Below are 19,685 nucleotides of genomic sequence, written 5' to 3'. Positions count from 1 at the left end.
CTGGCCAGGCACCATAGTAACCATTTGCATAAGTTGTTTTATGACAGGAGATCCTGATAAGGAATAGGGAACTAATAAGCCACCACAAACCAGAAGAGTTCGGGAAAGGTCGGAAGGAGACACCGCGTGTCCGTCCACTTCCCAGAATCCCTCTCACTAGCATCCATCTTGGCTGAGCGATGCATACGCCACCAGGAAAGACTCTGAATTAGAATGATTGGCCAAAGACCGCCCAGAAACTAATCCCATCACCATAAAACCTGAGACTGCGAGCTACACGGCAGAGCAGTTCTCCTGGGTTCCCTTACCCTACTGCTCTCCACCCGGGTGCTCTTTCCCAATAAAGTATCTTGCTTTGTCAGCACATGTGTCTCCTTGGACAATTCATTTCCGAGTGTTAGACAAGAGCCCAGTTTCGGGCCCTGGAAGGGGTCCGCTTTCCTGCAACATGAGGACATGAGAGGAAACAGTTGAAGGTAAGGAGTAGCATTTCATGGTATCACAATTCTATTATTTCTTATCCTTCTCTGCATCTCAATTATCACATACATTCTATTCTCCCCCATTTTTATTGAGTCTGGAAAATTGAAAACAAAAGCACTATATCAATTTCCTCTGATAATATTTCCATACTTCATTGAAATCAGATCTCTTCTCAGAAAAGATGGTTTCTGACTTGTGCTCAGGTTAATTTTGAAAAAAAAAAAAGAAAAATCCAATAATCATTATCTGTTTTCTTTTTTACTGTGTTTTCAACCTTCCAGCCATTCACTCAGTTGAGATTTTAGATAATATAAATTTCGTTGGCTTCCAACTGTAAGCTTTTCTTCTCAAAAAAATGAGTTGTAAGAAAACAAATTTAAAGTGATATTTGAAGAGGTCTCTAAAGCTTTGTGGTTTCTATAACAATAAACATTATTTCCCATTATGTACAAAACTCTATACTAAGAGCAATGCATTTAGCATCTCATTGAATCCTTAAAATATTATTTTGATGCAAGATGAAGAAAACGGGGCTTAAAGCAGTCACATAATTTATCCTAAGTCAAGGGATTAGTATGAGAAGTCCTGTGAAAGAATAGGATCTTTGCATTACATGTTAAATATCATTGATGCTGAAAAAATAATTAAGACCTGTCTTTTTTTTTTTTTTACTAAAAACAAGCTCACTTTCAGTCCAAGAGTTATTTTGTCTATTATACAATTAAACATGAATATGGAAATGTTTAGCTGCAGCTTGGGAATCAATCAAAAAACCTCAGCTGCAGGTACAGATACAAAGCTCTTGTGATATTTCCCACTTAATGTAGAACCGGGGAGACCACAGACCAGGAGATATTGGTATAGTCTGACCGGTCTCTTAGTGGTTCTGCCCAAGCGGGCTTTCAGGGCCACTGATAATTCTGCCTGTTTGAGAATTACCTCCTACCTTGCAAATGAACCTCCTTCATAAGCTAATGATTTTTAACAGGAGAGGCTTGCAAAATCTTTAATCACCAAACAATGAAAACCTTCAAATGAATAAGCTAAAAGTTTTCCATAAGGTCCTAAAAACCAAAATTCACAATCTAAACACAAAATTATAAATCTCTTCTTCCCATTTTTTTCATTCACCACAGACATTGGGAGGAGAAGGAGATATGAGTTCTTCACTCTCTGCTCCTCTTTTAACCTCAATAAATTCTACAGAATGAAGTGTTCTAAGAACAGAAAGCAAAGTACCCAGGAACTAAAACATTGTAAATATAATACAAGTGAAGACTTTAAAAAGAAACAGGAAATACCCTAGAAGTGAGTGATAGCAATGTACATGGAGGTGGGGAACTCATCTGACATGTACTGTGTATGTTGTTTAAGACTTTAAGACATTCTGTTTCTTGGCTTTTCTATCTTAAAATAAGAAGCCATATCTACATATTTTTATATTTATTGAACAAATGTGTGTGTGTGTGTGTGTGTGTGTAAGAGATGTGCTTGGTGTGGTGAAGACCCAAAACTTAATAAATGCATGAGGTAATACTTACCTATATATCTATAATATATCTATAATAAGAGGTCTAAGGTAATTAAGTACAAAAGTTCAGTGACTGTCTTATGTTTTCTTCAATCCAGTATTCCTTCTCTTTTATTTCGTTAACTGAACACCCCATTTTCCGCAGGAGAACTATGGGACTCCTTGTTATGCAGGCCACCCATCCTCAACACCCAAGGTGAGGGGCTTGATTTCAGCCAGTTCAATAACACACTGTCTCCAGAGGTTTTAAGTTTTAATGGACTGACACAAATTTGGGAAACGATCAGCCTTGAGTATTTCCAAGGAGGAACAACCCTGCAGACACTCCCACTATATCCTTATTCCCTGGGTATCCAGTCCACCTCTTCCTCTCTACTATCAGTTCAGTTCAGTTCAGTCACTCAGTCATACCTGACTCTTTGCAACCCTGAGGACTGCAGCATACCAGGCTTCCCTGTCCATCACCAACTCCTTGAGATGGCCCAAACTCATGTCTATCAAGTTGGTGATGCCATCCAACCACCTCATCCTCTGGCATCCCCTTTATCCCCTGTCTTCAATCTTTCCCAGCATCAGAGCTTTTGCCAATGAGTTAGTTCTTTGCATCAGGTGGCCAAAGTATTGGAGTTTTAGCTTCAACATCAGTCCTTCTAGTGAATATTCAGGACTGATTTCCTTTAGGATTGACTGATTTGGTCTCCTTGCTATCCAAGGGTCTCTCAAGAGTCTTTTCCAACACCACAGTTCAAAAGCATCAATTCTTCAGCACCCAGCTTTCTTTATGGTCCAACTCTCGCATCCATACACGATTACTGGGAAAACCATAGCTTTGACTATATGGACTTCTGTAGGCCAAGTAATGTCTCTGCTTTTCAATATGCTTATCTATGTTGGTCATAGTTTTTCTTCCAAGGAGTAAGCATCTTTTAATTTCATGACTTCAGTCACCATCTGCAGTGATTTTAGAACCCAAGAAAATAAAGTCTGTCAGTATTTCCATTGTTTCCCCACCTATTTGTCATGAAGTGATGGGACGGGATGCCAGTTTTTTGAATGTTGAGTTTTAAGCCAGGTTTTTCACTCTCCTCTTTCACTTTCATCAAGAGGCTCTTTAGTTCCTCTTCACTTTCTGCCATAAGGGTGGTGTCATCTGCATTTTTGAGATTACTGATATTTCTCTCTGCAGTCTTGATTCTGGCTTGTGCTTCATCCAGCCCGGCACTTTGCATGATATACTCTGCATATAAGTTAAATAAACAGGGGGACAATACACAGCCTTGACATACTCCTTTCCCAGTTTGAAACCAGTCCATTGTCTTGTTCTAACTGTTGCTTCTTGGTCTAAGAAATACAGATTTCTCAAGAAGCAGGTAAGGTGGCCTGGTATTCCCATCTCTTTAAGAGTTTTCCACAGTTTGTTGTGATCCACACAGTCAAAAGCTTTAGTGCGCTTAATGAAGCAGAAGTAGATGTTTGTCTGGAATTCTCTTACTTTTTCTATGATCCAACAGTTGTTGGCAATTTGATCTCTGATTCCTCTACCTAAATCTAGCTTGAACATCTAGAAGTTCTCAGTTCACATACTATTGAAGATTAGCTTGGAGAATTTTGAGCATTGCTTCGCTAGTGTGTGAGAGGAATGCAATTAATCTTTCCTTTTTGACCTAATTGAGAAGCAGAATCTGTTGCCCATGACCAAAACATCCTACATGACATGATAAAAGAAGTGAGATTAAATGGTCTAAGAACACTGAAGAGAGTTATTTGTGGTTAAAAGGATTAGAAAAGACTCCATGGATAAGTTGGCATTTTAGTTAATCCCTGAAAAATAGCTAGGATTTGGATATGAAAAAAATAGAAGGAAAATGGTGTCTTAAGTAGAATAATCGTGTGACCAAAGATATAGAGGCAGGAAATTTTAAAGAATGGTAAAGGATATTTCAAAGAGTTTCTATGACAGATACAGAAACTATGTAAGAGGTATAAATAACAAGTCTGAAAGACAGAAAACCAAATTGGGAAATGCCAGATTCTTAAAATATTCTAAAAAAAAGTAAAACCTAACATTACATTACAAGTTTAGAAGGTGACTTTTCACCATCATATTAGCATATCAAGAGCTCTCAGATGTCCTTCCTTAAAGAAACCACTTCAGATGTCTTGGACAAGCAATTCCCAAACTTACATGGCCACGGGACTATTTTTTCTCAGGGTGGTGACGCTCAGTCACTAAGTCATGTCCAGCTCTTTGCAACCCCATGGACTGTAGCCCGCAAGGCTACTCTGTCCATGTTATTTCCCAGGCAAAAATACTGGAGTGGATTGCCATTCCCTTCTCCAGGGCATCTTCTTGACCCAGGGATCAAACCAGCATCTCCTGCATTGGCAGGTGAGTTGTTTACCACCAAGCCACCTAGGAAGCCTGTTTTTTTCTCATAATACATAGCAATTTGAGGAAAACTGGCATAAGGTTTCACTTTCCTTCCATTCTTAAGTTTCATCAAATGGACATCCACTGAACTCTATTTTTACTGTACGTATATTTACTATTATTATTAATTAAATATTGGTCTGTCTGAGTCCTTGATGTAATTACATTCTACATCGTGTTCTTAACCTAAGTGACCTTGTGTTCCCCTGTGAGGCTGTCTGGAAAGTTCCATCTCTGTGATGTGACAATGAGATGAACGTGATGTCCACCTGGTGGTCAGTCAGCTAGAGAAGAAGCTGCTTGGATGTCAGACACCTTGCTGTTGGCACAGAGAGAGAAGAAGAAAGGATCCATCCTGGATATTCAGAGACTCTTCAGGGACAGAGAGAGTGTGGACTCTCCACAGAGTTGTGGAGGATCTGGTTCCACCAGTCACTTTACCAGCTCCCTGATCTCAGGCAAATTACCCTGGGGAGGCCTTCTCCTCTACAGAATGGGAGCAATGTTATGCCCCCATGGTGCTTTGCTGTTGTTGTTGTTCAGTCACTAACTTGTGTCCAACTCTGTGACCCCATGCATTTCTGCACACCAGGCTCTCCTGTCCTTCACCATCTCCCAGAGCTTGTTCAAACTCATGTCCATTGAGTCAGTGATGCCATCCAACCATCTCATCCTCTGCCCCTCCCTTCTCCTCCTTCCATCAATCTTTCCCAGCTTGAGGATCTTTTCCAATGAATTGGCTTTGCATCCAGTGGCCAAAGTGCTTTGGAAAGGTTAAAAGAATTCATGAACATAAAGCTACTGATACATACTAAGTTCTCATTTCTTTTGTCCTAGGGATGTGGAACAATGAGCAAGGATCAGAAAGTTCAATACATGGGCTAGTTTCTATCATTTGGGAGTCAGACCACCACCCAATTCAGTATCAGTGATTACAGAATGATATACTTGGTTATTCAAGAAGATTCTGAGCCTTTAATAGGTTTTGTAATGTTACTCAGGGAGGAAAGAATGAATTTATTAAGGAATATTGTCTTTGAGCACTGGTTAAGCACTCAGCCTTTTCCATAATATTTTACTCAGGTGAGACTTTCAGCTCATTGCCCAGACATCTAATAATAACTTAATTAATGCTACTATGAAATGAAAATAATTTATAGATGAAACTGAGTATAAAAGAAAATAACTTGCAAAGATCATTTTCTTGAAGAATAGAATCAAGAAACCAATTCCCAGTGTGGTTAGAGGCAGTTCGGGCAAAAGATTTTACACAATAAATTAAGAAATCTCTTCAAGATTTTTAATATTTGCCAATTTCAGACATGAGAAATAATATTTCAGTCATATTACTTTAGGAATTATTGGCGTGATCTGCATTCTAAGAAGGAAAAGGCTGTCGGTGGTAAAAACTAATCAAATTACAGTTCCTTCCGGAGGCACAAAGGACATCAGATTAAATGTTTGCTTTTCTCGCATGGTCCTAAATTATTACAACCATTTTGTTTTAGTCATTTTCCAACAGGAATGGGTTTTTTGTTTTTTACTTTTTTGTTGAAGTATAATTGATTTACAATGTTGTTTTAGTTTAAAGCGTACAGCACAAGTGATTTGGTTATACATACATATGCGTCTTTTCTTTTTCAGATTCTTTTCCCTTTTAGATTATTATGAAATATCTAGCTCCCTGTGCTATACAGTATGTCCTTATTGATTATCTGCTTTATAAATAGTAGGTGCATATGTTTATCACAGAGTCCTAATCACTTATGAACTTATATACAAAGCAGAAACAGAGCCATAGACATAGGAAACAAATATATGATCACCAAAGGAGAAGGCTGTGCTGTTCTGTGCTGCGCTTAGATGCTCAGTCATGTCCAACTCTTTCTGACGCCATGGACTGCAGCCCTCCAGGTTCCTCTCTCCATGGGGATTCTCCAGGCAAGATAACTGGAGTGGGTTGCCATGCTCTCCTCCAGGGGATCTTCCCAGGATCAAACCCAGTTCTTCCACATTGCAGGCAGATTCTTCACCATCTAAGCCACCAGGGAAGTGGGGAGAGATAAATTACAAGCAGGAATGGTGTTTTTTTAAATATTTACTTATTTGGCTGTCCCAGGTTTTAGTTGCAGCATATAGGGTATAGTTCCCTGATCAGAGATGGAACTCGTAGCCCCCTACATTCCAAACACAGATTTTTAACCACTAGACCACCAGGAAGTCCTAAATAGGAATAGTTCAAAAGGAAGAAAAAAAACAAGGCCACAGTTGTATTGTAGGGAAGGTACATTTCTGAGAAATCCCTTGACGATTTATTTGTCTAACTTCCCCCATTGTTACCTAACAGCGAGTCTCAGAGCTAAGCTGTGGGATTTCTCTTGATCCCCACTCTGTCTCTTGATCCCAGAGCACCTCTAGCCTCATCCTCAGTCCCCTCAACCTCAGTCTTGAGGATGCCCAAGCTCCCAATGGAGCAATTGCTCTTTTAGGGTTTGAATTATAAGAGCACCAGCCGAAGCTCCTGCCACTGTGACTTATGAACTGACGTCTCTCCTGTGAGATCTTCCAGGTGAGAGATTAAGAAAGAGAAACCGTCTTTCTGTGAATCCCCAGGGTGGATAATGAAACTGTTGAAAGTTGGTGATGGTAAAGCCTGCCTGGAATTATAGGTGTTTAACATTTTTCACTTTCTTTCCCAAACAATGTTATAAATTCATTCATGGATTTGACTGATGTTCAGGTAATGACAGATGAATTGATCATTTTTTCCTCTGATGAAATTTTTCCTTTTCTTTCAGTATTATAATTCTTGCCAGGGATTATGTTTTTCTCAATAGAAATAATCTTCTCCTCTTCAATAAAACAGTTTTTAAGTTTTTTTCACAGATATTATCAGTAAGTTCCAGAAAATTTGTTTGCCAACTTAAATGAAGAATATCTTTGAATGAGTTTAGATTTTTCCATCATCTAAAAATTAGTACATATTTGTGCTAACAGTTAATGACATTAATAACATTTAAAGAAGAACTCAGCCTCAGTTCAGGGGATTCTCATGCAACCAGAATAAAAAGAGGTACAAAATTAAAAAGAGGATGAAAAATGAATGAGGCAATAATTATGAAGGATTTCCAGCAGAGTTGCCTGGACCACAAACTCCTTTATAATACCTATCATGTCTCATTCATTTCTGGGCCCTCAGTTCCTAAGAATGGGTAAACTCTAATTAATTCAAAGCCCATTGCACTGAATTTAGCTAATAGAACCCACAACACACATATGCAAGTGCATATTTATTCAAAATAATGTTTGGATACACTGGAAGTCACCAGTGAAATATGCATAAAGTAGAATGAGTGAACAGGAAATAGTGAAACAATTGACCTCTGTCTATCTTCTGTTTTCCCACTTTTGATAGAGATTTTTTCAATACATAGAGCATTTTTCTCTTAACCATTACTCTAAAATGCAAGGTAAAGATGCAGAATTCAATGCAAAGTGACCCTTACCCTTGGTCTCAGGAAAGCAAGAGCTGTCAGTGAGCCCTAAAAGCCAACAGAGACCATTTAACCTGGCCTGTCATTTCCTGTGGAAAACTTACAACAGCCAGGCGAGCCTGTCAGCTCTTGGAGAAGGCTAAATGTTTTGCAGAATCTGATTTTAAGGTGTTTAGAGATGCCAAAATTCTGTGACTCAAACACAAGTGACCTGCAGGCTGACCCAGCTTATGAATCATCTCTCTGTTCCTGGGAGGGCTCTATCTAACTGGATGATGCTGGAGAGCTGAGTAAGGAGGGGCTGAAGGCTCACTGAAGATACATCACCAAACCAACCACTGTGTCTCTATTAGTGATGCAGACTTAGATGCACATGACTAGTATAAATTATTGCCTGGAAAGCAAAAAAAAAAAAAAAACAAAAACACAAAAAACACCCACATCCATCTGACCAGGATTTTATTCCCCAGGTAGAACAACCTACCTTGATGAGATAGAGAAAATAAAAGGCAAATGAGTAAAATGTCAGGACTGTCTCAGCCACAGCCCAATAGCCTCTAATAAGCAAAAGAATCAAGTTATTGAAATGTTTAGTCTTTTAAATAAAACACCATTCTTTCTGTAATAATGCTACATTTATTTTTATTTGAAATACCTATGAAGAAAAATGCTTTGCATTTTACCTTATTTATTGTATTGCATATAGCTCCAATACGCTGGTCACCTGATGCAAAGAGCCAACACATTGGAAAAGACCCTGATGCTGGGAAAGATTGGGGGCAGGAGGAGAAGGGGGCAACAGAGAATGAGATGGTTGGATGGCAACACGGACTCAATGGACATGGGTTTGAGCAAACTCTGGGAGATAGAGGAGAACAGGGATGCCTGGTGTGCTGCAGTTCATGGAGTCACAGAGAGTCAGACACAACTTAGCAACTGAACAACAACAACAAATGTAGAGAAACAAGAAGAAGAGTGCATTGCAAGTATTAGGCCAGGAATTAGGAATGCATGGCTACATATTACTTCTGTAATCTATATGTTACAATACCTAAAAGAGTAAGAAAATAGAAGACTTCTCCAATGGTCCAGTGGTTAAGACCTTACCTTCCAAAGCAGGATGTATGGGTTTTATCCCCAGTTGGAGCTAAGATCCCACATGTTTCATGGCCAGAAAACCAAAACATAAAACAGAAACAATATTGCAACAAATTCATTAAAGACTTTAAAAATGGTTCACATCAAAAACAATCTTAAAAAAAATAAATATAATAAAAAGAGTAAGGAGCTCTGGATCTGCAAGGAAAGAGAGAGATGAACAATAACACATATCTTGTTTTGCTCACAAACCAGCATAGTGTGAAAAAGTGCTTATTTCCAGAGGATCACAATTGTGTAATTACATGTATTTTTAAATAAAATTTGACTTTTCTTATTCGACTTTTATAACATGCAAAATAAAAATTGAAAAGCTATTACACACATAGGCCTGGCATATGGTGGGTAATCAATAATCATTGTTAAAAGAATGGATTATTTTCTTACCATGTTCAGCAAGAGAGCATACATGAGCCTTAGACATTTATAACTGAAATGAACAGAAACATATCATTGAGTCGTCTAATGTGTGTGGCTGGGTGTTTGTGTGTGTGTGCGTGTTTAGTCATGTCTGACTCTTTGTAACTCCGTGGGCTCTAGCCCACCAGGCTCCTCTGTTCATGGAATTTTCCAGACAAGAATGCTAGAATGGGTTACCATTCCCTTCTCCAGGATATATTCCTGACCCAGGGATTGAAACTGCATCTCTTGTGTCTTCTACAAGGGCAGGCAAATTCTTTACCACTGGACCACCTGGGAAGTCATTCATAAGGATCTTCTTATGTAGCAATCTAAAAGCCAGAAAAGAACTGACTCATTGGAAAAGGCCCTGATGCTGGGAAAGATTGAAGGCAGGAGGAAAAGGGCACAACAGAGGATAAGATAGTTGAATGACATCACCAACTCAATGGACATGAGCTTGTGCAAGTTCCAGGAGTTGGTGATGGACAGGGAAGCCTAGCATGCTGCAGTCCACGGGGTCACAAAGAGTCAGACCTGACTGAGCAACTGAACTGATATTGAAATCCATTAATTCTAGACCATTGCAGTTAATAAAACTTAATCTGAATAAAAACATAAAAATATCTACAATAAAGAAATGTATAGAAACTATGGGTTAGATTGCTTTACCATTATTTGGACCAAAGGTGAAATCTTTGCATATAGATTTTGTAGAAAAATCTTCTTTTAATAATACAGGATGTCTCTAAAACTATTCTGCATTAAGAGTATAGGTAGAATCTTTATCCTTAATAAAATTTGGAAATCTATTTGCTTATTTATTTTAAGGAGTTAATTGTAACATAAATAATTTCAGCATTAATTTCTGTTAACTTTTACATGAGCTATCTTCTGAACATCTACATCTATTAAGTTGTTGAGTCATGGGTTGAATAGTGGTAAATAGTGTTCGTTTTTATTTTCGTCAAGTCAAGTCAGAAACAATACAACAGAATGTGTTTATATTCAGTCAAGTCAGAAACAACACAACAGAATGTGTTTATATCCAACAGGAACCGAGTAAATAAATCACAACCATCAGGTACAATATACCAATCCAGAGGATGCTCCCTGTGACTAAGGGATGATTAACGTTTCACGTCTGTGAATTAGAACAGACCCACCAAATGGGCCATTACACAGGCTTACTGCAAAATCAAATTCAGTGCTTACAGTTACTCATCTTTAAAATAGCAAGATAATTATCAGAGAAAATTAGCAAGGAGACCTACCTATAGTTTCCAGTTTTTATGATATTTATACCCTAAAAACCTAAGATTCCACAATTTTAAGCATGCGTGCATGCATGCTAAGTCACTTTAGTTGTGTCAGACTCTTTGCGAACCTAAGAACTATAGCTCTCCAGGTTCCTTTCTCCATGGAATTCTCTAGGCAAGAATACTGGAATGGGTTGACATTTCTTCCTCCAGGGGATCTTCCTGACCCAGGGATTGAACCCACTCCTGTGTCTCCTGAATTGGCAGGCAGATTCTTCACCACTGCTCTAACTGAGAAGCCTTGTATGAATGCTAATCAGTTTTATGAACATATCTATAAATAGTCTACATGTGTCCCTCTGTTTTGATCCATGCATCTGCACCTGAACTGAAACACAAGTCCACACGGATGCCCCCATTCTAGTCCAGTTCCCAGCGACCATCCAAGCCTCCTCCCCTGCTTCTCTGCAACCTCCCCCTCTGACAGTGAGATGCCTGGTCTCCATCATTTCCCATCACTTGCTTAATTGTTCTATTCCAGCATTTGTGTAGTGGTTTCAGATTTTAACATTATATTTTAAGACAAAACAAAACTGTGGTAGCCAAGGCCATTCTTGAAGTCTGTTTATCTTTCCTTCTTAGGATAAAGGATTCTGTCCTAACTACTTATAAGAAATATTTTATGCACTTAAGGAAATTAAAATCCTGTTAAGAGGAGTAACTGGGAATGGACTTTAGTTTTCCCTTCTGTTCACATGAATTATTATTAATATTGCTACACAGAAGTGAAGAGGAAAATAGATAAGCCAACTTCTCATCCATGATTTTTGTGCCCAGAGAGAAATTACGCTCCCAGTTTACCTTAAGAGAAATTTAATATTGAATGAAGAGTCCAGCCTTAATCCAGCAGACATGAAGATTCCTTAACTGTAGAAGACAGTTTATTTTTTTCTAATTTATTAAAATATAATTGATTTATAATATTTTGTAAGGCAGTTTCTTTTATTCCCAGCATCACTGAGCAGTCCTGATGTCATTTAATATATGTATGCTCTCTTCTGGGGACTGTTATGCATAAAATTGGCCTTTTGGCATTTAGGCCTTTAATCCATTTTTAATTCATCTTTGTGTATGGTGTTAAAAGTGTTCTAATTTCAATTTGTTACATGTAGCTGTCTAGCTTTCCCAGCACCATTTATTGAAGAGACTCTCTTTCTTCCATTGTGTAGTCTTAACTCCTTTGTTGCAGATTAATTGACCACAGGTGTGTGGGTTTATTTCTGGGCTTTCTATCCTGCTCCATTGAGCTACATTTCTGTTTTTGTGCCTGTACCATACTGTGGTACATATATACAATGGAATACTACTCAACCATTAAAAAGAATTAAGTAATGCCATTTGCAGCAACGCGGTTGGACATGGAGATTATCATACTGAGTGAAGTAAGACAAAGATAAACATTATATGACATCACTTATATGTGAACTCCAGGAGTTGGTAATGGACAGGGAGGCCTGGGGTGCTGCGATTCATGGGGTCGCAAAGAGTTGGACACAACTGAGCAACTGAACTGAACTGATATGTGGAATCTGAAAAAAATGATACAAATGAACTTATTAATAAACAGAAATAGACTCATAAACTTAGAGAATGAACTTATGGTTACCAGAGGGGAACAGTGGGGGGATGGATACATTGGGAATTTGGGATGGATATGTACACACTGCTATATTTAAAATAAATAACCAACAAGGACCTACTGTATAGCACAGGGATCTCTACTCATTATTCTGTGATGACCTAAATGGGGAGGAAATCCATAAAGGGAGAATATATGTACACATATAGCTGATTCACCTTTCTGTACAGCAAAAACTAACACAACATTGTAAAGCAACCATACTCCAATAAAATTAATTTAAAAATAAATAAAAAGCAAAAACTGGCTTGTGCTTCCAACCATTTCCCAGATCCTTACTGACGATACTTGAGATAAAATGAATCTCTATTCGGTTGTAAATGATACTTACAATGATAAGAAATGTGTTGGTTATCAATGTCAGCATCCAGTACAGACACATCTCAGAGTCCAGACCACTGTGATAAAGCAATATTGCAGTGAAACCAGTCACACACATCTTTGGTTTCCGAGTACGCACAAAAGTTATATTTACACTATACAGTAGCTACCAGGTGTTCAAAAAGTCAGCTAAGCATCTAAAAAACAATGTAGGTATCTTCATTAAAAACATTTTATTGCTGAAACATGCTAACCATCATCTGAGCCTTCAGTGAGTGAAGATAGTAACATCAAAGATCACCGATTACAGACCTCCACAGCATGTATAACAATAATTTTAAAATTTGAGATACTGTAAGAATTACCAAAATGTGACTCAAAGACATGAAATGAGCAAATGCCATTGGAAAAATTGGCCCAGTAGACTTATTTGATACAGAGTTGTCAGAAACCTTTAATTTATTTAAAGAAAAAAAAAGGAATATCTCCAAAGCCCAATAAAATGAAGTGTATCTGTGTTCCTACTGCCATCACAAACTGGTCAAGCCCAGATGTTCCCAAGCAGTCCATCCATTACATATCATATTCCTGTGTTCTCTGCAAATGGAAGCTTTTGCAATAAATAGAAATGCACATGTCAAACTATTCTCTCCAAAGAGTATAATTTAAATTTCATGAAGAAAGTTCTCAAAAGGATGAAAGAAAAATGTTACTCTAGTTTTGAAAAATAAAACCTTTCTACCTTTAAAGTAACATATGGTACAATCAGAGAGCTTCACTTTTACACAGAGGACAAGAAAATCAATATTATTATTAAGTATAACAAGTGCTTATTTTCTGTTTGATAGTTTAACTGAAAAAGAAAAAAAGCCTACTCTTTCATAGCAAAGAACCAAGCAACTATAAAGTGAAGAAATGAAATGTAATTATAATTTGCTAACAGTGAGTAGCATTGAAACTCATTAAAATTACCTTTCTGGAAGACTAGAAAAGGTCAATGAAAGAAAAGTCAGGTATTTAGCTAAGCATTATGAAATGCAAGCATACAATTTTGGCTAACTCTCATGTTTTTCTCTATATTACAACCAATTACCTTAATAGATCTTTTTGTACTGGGCTATGATTTTTAAAGGAAATTAAAGCATTAAACAATTGTCCCCAAAACTGTTTATTCCAGATATCACACTTGTCTTCAATTCAACAGGGTCCCTGATGCAGAAAACTAGGATCAACGAGAAGACTTTGAAATTTTATCTGCAGACCTCTTGGCCACTTGCTGATACCACAGCCATCTTTGCTTCCATGGTTTATTTGGAATCCCAACTGGAAATATCAATAAAGATGGGAAGAAGCAATGTTGATCCTTCTTACAGACTGAAGCACCAGCATTGCACAGACCTCTGAGTGTTAACAAGGATTCTGTAGATATACAAAGTGGTTATTTCTCAATAAAAATGGGAGGATGTCCACACGGGCCAAATACAACATGGAATGAGTTGGTCTTATAGATAACTGGCTTTAAAACTTTACCAAATTGTACTATTGGAAGCAATACCTGTTGAGCAATTTTCCCCAGCATTTTATTATAAGAGTGTTCAAATTTACTGATAAATTTAAAAATACCATAGAGCTTTTTGTCTGTTTCTGTCGCTTGTGGCTGGCCAGTTGTTTCAGAAATCCATTGAAAAGGCTATTCTTCCGCCTTTGAACTGCTTCTACAACTTTAGCAAAGAATCAGTTGGACAAATTTGTGTGGATCTGTTTCTGGGTTCTGTGTTCTGAGCCACTGATCTGTGTCTGTCCTTCCACAATCCCACATATTCTTGACTACAGTAGCTCTACAGTTAAGTCTTAATATCAAGTAAAGTGATTTAACCCACCTTATTTTTATAAAGGTTGTTTTAAATATTCTAAGGCTTGTGTTTTTCATATAAATTTAAGAAAAAGCTTGTATAAATTTCAAAAACAGAGCCTTTCTGTGATTTTTTAAAAGAATTGTGCTATAACTTTGGGGAGAGTGTACATATTTATTCTGTTGCGTCTTCCAGTCTGTAAATATGACATGTCTCTCCATCAGGTCTTTGATTCTTTTCATTAGTATTTTGCAATTTATCTTATATCCTGTTACCTTGCTGAATTCACTTATTTGTTCTTACAGTGTTTTGATAAAATCCTTGCAATTATCATTTCTATTAAATTTTATTGACGAATAGTTGCTTTACAATGTTGTATTAGTTTCTGCTGTACAGCAAAGTGAATCAGCTATAGGTAGTATACATATATTTCCTTACTTTTGGATTTCTTTCCCATTTTGGTCACTAAAGAACATTGACTCAAGCTTACTGTGTTGTACAGTAGGTTCTCATTAGTTATCTATTTTATACACAGTATCAATAGTGCATATGTGTCAACCCCAATCTCCCCCTTCATCCCACCCCGCTCCCATCCCCCTTGACACCTTTGTTCTCTACATTTGTGCTCTATTTCTGCTTTGCAAATAAGATCATCTATACCACTTTTCTAGATTCCACATATAGGCGTTAAGGAACATTTCATGCAAAGATGGGCTCGATAAAGGACAGAAATGGTATGGACCTAACAGAAGCAGAAGATATTAAGAAGAGATGGCAAGAATACACAGAAGAACTGTACAAAAAAGATCTTCACGACCCAGATAATCATGATGGTGTGATCACTGACCTAGAGCCAGACATCCTGAAATGTGAAGTCAAGTGAGCCTTAGAAAGCATCACTACGAACAAAGCTAGTGGAGGTGATAGAATTCCAGTTGAGCTATTCCAAATCCTGAAAGGTGATGCTGTGAAAGTGCTGTACTCAATATGCCAACAAATTTGGAAAACTCAGCAGTGGCCACAGGACTGGAAAAGGTCAGTTTTCACTCCAATCCCAAAGAAAGGCAATGCCAAAGAATGCTCAAACTACCATGCAATTGCACTCATCTCACATGCTAGTAAAGTAATGCTCAAAATTCTCCAAGCCAGGCTTCAGCAATATGTGAACCGTGAACTTCCTGATGTTCAAGCTGGTTTTGGAAAAGGCAGAGGAACCAGAGATCAAATTGCCAACATCTGCTGGATCATGGAAAAAGCAAGAGAGTTCCAGAAAAACATCTATTTCTGCTTTACTGACTATGCCAAAGCCTTTGACTGTGTGGATCACAATAAACTGTGGAAAATTCTGAAAGAGATGGGAATACCAGACCACCTGACCTGCCTCTTGAGAAATTTGTATGCAGGTCAGGAAGCAACAGTTAGAACTGGACATGGAACAACAGACTGGTTCCAAATAAGAAAAGGAGTTCGTCAAGGCTGTATATTGTCACCCTGCTTATTTAACCTATATGCAGAGTACATCATGAGAAACACTGGACTAGAAGAAACACAAGCTGGAATCAAGACTGCCAGGAGAAATATCAATCACCTCAGATATGCAGACGACACCAGCCTTATGGCAGAAAGTGAAGAGGAACTAAAAAGCCTCTTGATGAAGGTGAAAGAGGAGAGTGAAAAAGTTGGCTTAAAGCTCAACATTCAGAAAATGAAGATAATGGCATCCGGTCCCATCCCTTCATGGGAAATAGACGGGGAAACAGTGGAAACAGTGTCAGACTTGATTTTTGGGGGCTCCAAAATCACTGCAGATGGTGACTGCAGCCATGAAATTAAAAGACGCTTACTCCTTGGAAGGAAAGTTATGACCAACCTAGATATTCAAAAGCAGAAACATTACTTTGCCAACAAAGGTTCGTCTAGTCAAGGCTATGGTTTTTCCTGTGGTCATGTATGGATGTGAGAGTTGGACTGTGAAGAAGGCTGAGCGCTGAAGAATTGATGCTTTTTTTTTTTTTTTTTTCCATTTCTGTACAGCTGTTAGACAGAGGAGCCAACTACACTTCATCCCACACAACTTTCATTTGTACAAGAAAGAGCCTTGAAACATAGTGATAGTGCTCTGGCCTTCTCTCCACCTCACTAAACTCCACCCACATCAGCTGATTTGCTGGCCCTTAAATATTACATGAATACTCGTACTTCCTTGACCAGCATTTTCTGTTCCAGAGAATTGATGCTTTTGAAGTGTGGTGTTGGAGAAGACTCTTGAGAGTCCCTTGGACTGCAAGGAGATCCAACCAGTCCATTCTGAAGGAGATCAGTCCTGGGATTTCTTTAGAAGAAATGATGCTAAAGCTGAAACTCCAGTCCTTTGGCCACTTCATGCGAAGAGTTGACTCACTGGAAAAGACTCTGATGCTGGGAGGGATTGGGGGCAAGAGGAGAAGGGGACGACAGAGGATGAGATGGCTGGATGGCATCACTGACTCGATGGACGTGAGTCTGAGTGAACTCCGGGAGTTGGTGATGGACAGGGAGGCCTGGCGTGCTGCGATTCATGGGGTCGCAAAGAGTCGGACACGACTGAGCGACTGATCTGATCTGATACTATATTTGTTTTCCTCTTTCTGACTTACTTCACTCTGTATGACAGGCTGTAGGTCCACCCACATCTTTGCAAATGATCTGATCTCAAACCATGAAAAGTCATGGAGAAACCTTAAATTCACATGACTGAAAGAATAAAGTCCTTCTGAAAAGTTTGCACACATTTTGATTCCAACAACTGTGTGTCTCCCCTTATCTGGGACAGGGCCAGAAGGTAAAGCCAAGACCCCCAGTGGATGCCTGCAACCATGGCAAGTACAGAAGTTTAAGTGCACTATGTTCTATCCTATAAATACATGCATATGATGAAGTTTAATTTATAAATTATGCACTATAGGAGCTTAACAATACAATAATAAAATAGAATAATAAAATTATGTGAATGTAGTTTCTCTCTTCCTCTTAATACCTTATTGTGCAAATTTACTGCCTTTTCCATCTTAACCAAGCACTTATCATACACTGTGGGCTTCCCTTGTAGCTCAGTCGGTAAAGAATCTGCCTGCAGTGCAGAAGACCAGGGTTCAATCCCTGGGTTGGAAAGATCCCCTGGAGAAGGAAATGGCAACCCACTCCAGTATTGTTGCCTGGAAAATCTCATGGACAGAGAAGCCTGGTGGCCTGCAGTCCTTGGGGTCTCAAAGAATCGAGCATGACTGAGTGACTAACACTTACTTATCATACACTGTGACAGTAACTTTTGCAGTTCAAGATGCAACTGTAAAACCAGCACAAATTTCTTTTTCTTTGTTTATAATCACATAGATAGAAAATTAATTCTTACCATAGTTCTTAGTAACCCCAGCATATAATTTTTTTTCTTTCCCCATGAAGTCAAGAACTTTCACCTTCTCATTAAAGGAAGTACTTTATGTCTTCCCTCTAGGATATTCAAATTATCAGCATCACTACTTTTATGCTTTGGGGCTGTTATTAAGTAAAATAAGGGTGACTTGAAGACAAGCCCTGCGATACCTTGACAGAGGATCTAAGAATCCAGATGCCTACTAAGTGGCTAATGTGCAGATCTGCTGGACAAAGGGATGATTCATGTCCAGAGTGGAATGGAGCAAGAATTCATCACACTGATCAGAACAGCACCCAATTTGAAACTTATAAATTATTTCTGGCATTTTTTCTTTTAATATTTTCAGATGAGGGTTACCATAGGAAATGAAACTGTTGATAAGGGAAGTTCTGGAAAAGGTGGAAAGTATGGAGACAGTAAAAAAATCAGTATTGCCACAGCTTAGTAGAGAAGAAGAGATGAATCAGTGGGATACAGAGGAGTTTTCAGGCAGTGAAACACAATAATAGTGGACACATGTCTTCATACATGGGATCAAACCCACAGCCTGTACAAGAGTGAGCCCTAAGGTAAACTATAGGCTATGGATGATGACATGTCAGGGTAGATTCATCCTTTGTAACAAACCTACCCTTTGGTGGGAATGTTGATGATGGTGGAGATTATGCATGTGTGGCCTTCATAGAAATGGCAAGGATATCAAAGCAGTCAATCCTAAAGGAAATCAACCCTGAATATTCATTGGAAGGACTGATGCTGAAGCTCCCAGACTTTGGCCACCTGATGCAAAGAGTTGACCCATTGGAAAAGACTCTGATGCTGGGAAAGATTGAAGGTAGGAGGAAAAGGAGATGACAGAGGATGAGACGGTTAGGTGGCATCACTGATGCAGTGGACATGAGTTTGAGCAAGCTCCGGGAGACAGTGAAGGACAGGGAAGCCTGGTGTGCTACAGTCCACGGGATCACAAAAGTCGGACATGACTGAGCAACTAAACAACAACAATGTATATGGAGGGCAGGGAGGATTTCAGATACTCTCTTCTCCTTTGCTTTGAAACTAAAACTACTTTAAAGAAAAAGGAAAAAAAAAAAAAGAAAGTCTATTTAAAAAAGATTTCATCTCTTACCCAAGATTTCTCAAACCAGAATTCTTATTGTGGAGCCCTAAGGCCTGAAATTCTTAAAGCACTGTGATTCTGATCATCATCCTGGTTTGGAAATGACAGGACAATGATGCCATTGAAGATGAAAGTAATCAACTAAAAATTGTGAAAGGCTCAAGCAGAAATTGTAATGAGGAAACTAGGGCAAGATAAAGGGCAATGGTTTAAGGAAAATGGATCCCCAAAAATCTCACTGTGCATTTTCATCCATATCTGAGTCATGTTCAGAATGTGTATGCCAAGTGACCTTTCTCAAAGTTATTAAGAGAAAAGATGGTACCAGTGCTATTGCTCCAAGGACCACACTTCAAGTAGCAAGGCTTCAGACTGTAAGCCTGTTGTTGTTGTTGTTCAGTCACTCAGTCATGTCCAACTCTTTGCAGCCCCATGGACTGTAGCCTGCCAGGCCCCTCTGTCCATAGGATTTTCCAGGCAAGAATATTGGAGTGGGTTGCCATTTCCTCATCCAGGGGATCT

The sequence above is a fragment of the Bos indicus x Bos taurus genome, chromosome 11 (genome assembly GCF_003369695.1).
Source record: "Bos indicus x Bos taurus breed Angus x Brahman F1 hybrid chromosome 11, Bos_hybrid_MaternalHap_v2.0, whole genome shotgun sequence".
In the NCBI taxonomy this organism is placed as follows: Eukaryota; Metazoa; Chordata; class Mammalia; order Artiodactyla; family Bovidae; genus Bos; species Bos indicus x Bos taurus.
Note: the sequence above shows the minus strand (reverse complement) of the source record.